Below are 6469 nucleotides of genomic sequence, written 5' to 3' on the forward strand. Positions count from 1 at the left end.
TATAGATGTAACTAATAATTGTAATTGATTTAATACTGTATCATTATAAGGATTATTCATTATAATTATTCTTTAATACTTTGTTATGCATTAGTCACTAATTATTTATCATTCACCCTAATTAACTATTTGATTCATTAAAAACAATTGCTTATCAATATACTATTTGTTATTATCATTGTATTATTTATTATATAATAATAATTTAGTATTATTAATTTATTATTTATTATTATTAATTTATTATTTATTATTATTAATTTATTATTTATTATTAATTTATTATTTACTATTATAAAATAAACAAGTCCCCCAATCTGAGCGCGTTTTCTTCCAACCGCAGAAATATTGACACATCTCTGGAACATTGGTTATAGAATTGTCTCTAAATTCACGTATCTTTTCGCACTCCATCACATAGTGACGGAGGGTGTGCGAATAATTTTGTTGACACAGTTTACATTTGGTCAGGTCTACATCAGCAGATAATGAGAATTCCCAGAGATACTTGTAACCGAGTCTAAGCCGAGCAGTAGTAACATCTAGAAGTCTGCTGATTTTATTGGATGATCTATAGATGTGTGGCTCCTCTTGCATGATAGTATGATGATAGATGTGTGGCTCCTCTTGCATGATAGTATGATGATAGATGTGTGGCTCCTCTTGCATGATAGTATGATGATAGATGTGTGGCTCCTCTTGCATGATAGTATGATGATAGATGGAATTACTGGTGTCAATTTTACTTTGCCTCAGATCTACAAGATCTTGTTGAAGTTCTCGGTGTACTGCTGCTCTCAGATTGCTCATTGACAATCCAAGGTTACACTCAACGGCTCCTTTAAAGGCAGATTCTTTGACTAACTTATCAGCTCTATCATGCATTCGGAGCCCAACATGAGATGGAGACCACATGAAACAGACGCTGTTACCATCATTAACAATTTTGTTGTATTTGTGTCTAGCTTCGGACACGAGCATGTTACAGTTATGTCTTAAAGAGTTGAGAGCAATTAAGGATGATAAAGAGTCACTTACAATTAATGTATCAAGTTTGCAGACTTGTACACATTTCAGTGCAAGGATCAAGGCAAATAGTTCGGTCTGAAGGGTAGAGGCCCAGTTGTTTATACGGACTCCCCCACTCAAAGTATAAGTAAGTAATTATCAAAGATGGCACCAAGCCGGGAAGGGTATGTATCACACTCAAAATATAAGCCATCGCCCAATGTCAGGACAACTGCACTTCCAGCTGCACCCGTGGTGCGGTGTAGGGAACCATCTGTGTATATGATTTGAGAGAGAGAATGCTCTGTGGACAGAGCATCAATATGGCTTAAGGCGTTGAGCTTTGCCTCAAGACGAAGCTTGGGCTGATCTCTAATTTGCTTCTTGGGTGGAAAGGGAGGGATTAAAACTGGAAAGGGTGTAACCTCCCACGGTGCAGGAAAGTGCCGTTGTTGTTTCTCTTGGTACAAATGATAAACCTGATGCATTTTGAGATCATTCCCAGTTTTATCTATCTGGAACAAGATGCTGAGCTTCAACAAAGACATTCTGGAGGGCTTCTGAGCAAGGGTTAGGATGAGTTAGCCTAAGCATTTTTATACCAATTTGACAGTTAATTTCAGTAACACGATCAACAACGTTCGAAATATTATTAATGTAGCGAGTAGATTATCCCAATAATATACTCGCTCCAAATGCATTGTTAATATTCCTGTCAACCTTTGGAGATGAATGAGGTGAGGCGTTGCCCGGGCAACACGGTGAGGTGTTGCCCGGGCATATAAGCAGCAGAATAGCGAACATTAACTACGGGCTATTCATGCCCGTGCCACCTCTTGGGTGGCTTAATCTTTATCAATCAAACATTAACTAGTCTACTTTCAAGTGTGGTCTAGAGCAGACACTTGCGAGATACTGTACCGACGCTCAGTGCGCTCAACTCACACCAAAGTATCACCTGTGTACTTCTGTATATTCGACCAAATATATATATAGTATCTTAGTGTCTGTGTTTATTGTCACCATACTTTACGTAACAATAGAACCGTTACATTAATAATAAATAAATACATTTTTATTCAGGAAAAGTACATACATAGTTGATTTATAAACATAATGTTGGATTCATAGATAGAGCTAGTACATACAATATCTAAAGCCACTAATAAGCCTAGCGTTTCGGGCAAGGTGTTGGGGAGAAGAAACACTTAGATTAAAACTTAACAGTAATTGGGATTAGACATAAATTGTGTTGAAAAATAAATAAAAAAGAGGGGAACATGGCAGAAATCAGCAATTTATTTATTTTAATTTATTTTATTTATATATATACAAGAAGGTACATTGGGATTGTGAGGATACATAGCATAGTAATTACAATCTTGTAAAGCCACTAGTACGCGCAGCGTTTCGGGCAGGTCCTTAATCTAAGAAAATTTTAAGTAGGTAAATACTTGCAAAATTTATAAAAAAATGATAATAGTTTTATAAAAAATGATAACAATTGTTCAAGTTGATGAACAAACAACATTGTTTAACAAGAGCAAGACATGGGTAGACATTTAGGGGGTAAGGTAGGTTACAGGGAGTTAATTAGGTAGTACTTAGTTTTACACTTAAACTGGTTGAGAGAGGTACAGCCTTTGACATGATTGGGGAGACCATTCCACATTCTGGGTCCCTTGTTTTGTAAAGCATTTCTAGTTTGGTTAAGTCGCATTCTTGGAATATCAAATAGGTAATTGTTTCTGGTGTGGTGCTCATGGGTTCTGTTACAACCTTCTAGGAAGCTTTTAAGGTCAGGATTGACCTTAGTTCAACTGTGGTCAAACAATTAACCACAGTTCTTAGTGGCAGTTTAGAGTTTTAAATATATAGAGTACACAAGAGAGAATGTGCAGTGACTTAATATCTAACATATTCAGAGATTTGAGTAAGGGTACCGAGTGATGTCTGGGGCCAGAGTTGGATATTGTTCTAATAGCAGCTTTGTGTTGAGTAATTAGAGGACGTAAATGATTTTGTGTAGTAGAACCCCAAGCACAAATACCATAGATGAGATAAGGATAGATGAGAGAGTAATAGAGAGTCACCAGGGCAGGGCGAGGTACATAATATCTGATCTTAGAAAGAATGCCAACAGTTTTAGATTTTTTTTATATATTTAGAATGTGTCCCTGGAAATTCAGTTTGTTATCGTTGAGAACATCAAGGAATTTGCCATCTACTTTGTTAGTAATTTGGATATTGTTTATTCTTAGATTCATTTGATTTGAGGATTTATTGCTAAACAAAATATAGAAAGTTTTGTCAATGTTAAGGGTGAGTTTGTTAGCAGTTAGCCAAAGATGGACTTTATTTAGTTCAGTATTTACTGTGACATTTAGAGCAAGAGGATCAGGACTGGAGAAAATGAAGATTGTGTCGTCAGCAAATAGAATTGTTTTGAGGTGTTGAGAGGCATTTGGAAGGTCATTAATGTGGATGAGAAAGAGGAGAGGGCCAAGTATGCTGCCCTGGGGAACACCAATGTTGATGGGTAGAGTGGAAGAAATTGAATTATTCACAGAAACATACTGGAGCCCGTCAGTAAGGTAAGACTGAAGATACTGGAGGGAGTGACCATAAATACTCTGTAGGACATGGCCAATTGCCTAATGCTTTGTTTGTTCATTTGTCAGAAAATGCTCACCAAATTGACTGGGAGATGGCTTCTTCAATAACGAATTGTAAAAGCACTTATAGCAGGAACATAATTGAATCTGCTTTAATACAGGTTACAAAAGAATGTAATTTGAACATTAGCAGTGGTTTATATAACTTAGATCCATTTTTGATAGATCAATTAAAGTGCGGTTTGAGTAGGATCATTGATACACATTTGTCTTACTAATTCATTGTAAATATTTGCAATCTTATGCTATTATTTTTATCCACGTGTGGGCCTATTGGTGGGTATGAATAGGAAATGCCTCGTATGGGCCAATAGGCCTTCTGCAGTTCTTATGCGGCTCATATTTGTGTCCACCTAATTCCCATTCATTTGTCATTGTACCTCACATCACTTCACCTCTCTCTCCTGCCTATATATATGTCCAATACTTGACTTGTAATGGAATCCAACTTACCAGCATTAGAAAACAGGATCAAACAAAGGATAGCCAGCATAACAGCAAAACTTGTTGGAACCACCGCCAGACTGTCAATCAAAGACAGCATACACGGATCGCTTCAGAAAAACCTTCAATATAGAACAAGCTCATGGATGGATAATCTTGTCAAGATTCTAGAGAAAGTAGACTTGAAATGGACCATTAAAAACAAAGGGAAGATAGACCATATCAACACTTTCGGCAGCCTCCTCCATGGGAAGAATCGAGTCTAAAGATAATCATTGAAGGATTACCAGTTAAAAAATCAGCATGTGACTCGCAGAGGCTCAAGGAAGTAATAGAGCAACAAATGGAAACCATCTCAAGACCTACAACGACTCTCATCTTCACAGACGGATCAGTTGATCAAGAAAGAGGTTCTGCTGGGGCAGCAGTTTACACTACCAACCATGAAGCTTACTGGAGCATGAATAGTGGGTGCTCAACATTGCAGACAGAATTATATGCCCTGAAGGAGACCATAAACTATACAATTGAGAATAATTTACATGATGTCATCATTCATACCGACTCTAAATCTTCGCTCCAGGCATTGTTATCCAGTCAGCACAGAGATAATATACAACTCATCACAGAAATTCAACATATAGGAAAAGAAGCCCATAATCTAGGGCTGTCAATCACCCTAAATTGGATACCAAGTCACATTGGCATAGATGGTAATGAAAAGGCAAACTCACTAGCAAAAACTGCCACTGCTCTACCTGTTATATTGATTGATTGATGAAGATTAAGCCACCCAAAAGGTGGCACAGGTGTGAATAGCCCGTAAGTGGTGGCCCTTTTGAGCCATTACCAGTATCAATAGATGATACTGGAGATCTGTGGAGGTGCGACTGCACAAAGCGTGACGGGAGATGTCTCCCGTCACCCTAAGGCAGTTCGTTGTTGACGTCGACATCGTTCTGGCAGCTCCTGCGACGTTGCTGGAACCATGTGTATTGGCATTTGCCTTTCTATTGGATAATTTCAGCAACATGGAGAGGGGGGACCTGCTGCATGGGCAACAGCCTGAATACCTGATCAACCAGGCTGTGACTCGTACGTCAGGCTGCGAGCAGCCGCGTCCAACAGCCTGGTTGATCAGTCCGGCAACCAGGAGGCCTGGTCGATGACCGGGCCGCGGGGACGCTAAGCCCCGGAAGCACCTCAAGGTATCAAGGTAACCTCAAGGTAACCAGCTTCTCCTCCATATCTACCTACCCAGGCTTTAAAAGCAACTCCATAGTCTTCCGAGACTGAAGGATGCCTACTACTACCACTAAACAGAGGCTACAGTTAAGGATTTGCGCCCAGTAAATCCTCCCCGGCCAGGAGGGAAGGATATCTATCTAATCTACATATATATATTAGCCCAAAAAAGTAGCAAGTAGCAAAATGAAAAATCACAAGTAGCCCAAGCCGCTACTTGTATCCCAATTGGCAACACTGTTGGGCACCATTCCTTCCCCCCTCCCCTCCCCGGTCCCATCCCAAATCCTTATCCTGATTCCTTCCAAGTGTTGTATAGTCTTAATGGCTTGGCGATTTTCCCCTGATAGTTGCCTTGTTCACCCAGCAGTGAATGGGTACTTGTTAAACGATTTAGCGGGTCGTATTCCGGGGAAAAATCAGGATTAAGGACCTGCCCGAAACGCTATGCGTACTAATGGCTTTACAAGAATGTAAAAACTGTCATATATAAAAAATAAAATAAATATAATTATTAAAATATATTGGTTTGAAAACCGTATCAGCCTCTAAACAAAATATTGGGCTACTTTAATGACAAATTCGCTACTTTTAGACCGTCAGCTCGCTACTTTCCGCAATTGGGATCTGGCAACTCTGCTGATGTTTATACTATCACATTATCAAATAAAACTAAAATTAAATATTTATTGAGGTAAAGTACATACATACAAGGTAAGTTAACAAACATAATGTTGGATTTATAGATAGAACTAGTACATATAAAGCCTTATTTTATTTCGTGTATTGTCATATAAAGCCTAAAGCCACTTTTACGCACAGCGTTTGATAACCATACACACTGATAGAGAAAGTTATTATTGTTGAAAACTTATTATGGATTATTATTATTATGATTTTAATTATTTTTGTGGGCGGTTGTGTAGATATACAAATATTACTGAATAGATCAATTGATATAATATTTTCTGACATGATCATAGTTTAAATTTTAGAAATCTCCCGCTCAATTACCGCAGTATATTTAATTACTATCACTGAGGAATTTATGGCAAATTGTGCACAGATTATGTTGAATAAGTAATAAGTGATAATTA

At 38.0% G+C, this 6469-nt stretch overlaps 1 protein-coding gene across 1 annotated transcript in view; it reads right to left on the bottom strand.

Moving 5' to 3' along the window:
- The window catches only part of LOC138357609 (small ribosomal subunit protein uS12), a 428441-nt gene that overhangs the window by 337889 nt on the left and 84083 nt on the right, over window positions 1-6469 (bottom strand). The gene's annotated exons all lie outside the window — the stretch shown is intronic.

Source organism: Procambarus clarkii, chromosome 79, assembly GCF_040958095.1.
Source record: "Procambarus clarkii isolate CNS0578487 chromosome 79, FALCON_Pclarkii_2.0, whole genome shotgun sequence".
Taxonomy (NCBI): domain Eukaryota; kingdom Metazoa; phylum Arthropoda; class Malacostraca; order Decapoda; family Cambaridae; genus Procambarus; species Procambarus clarkii.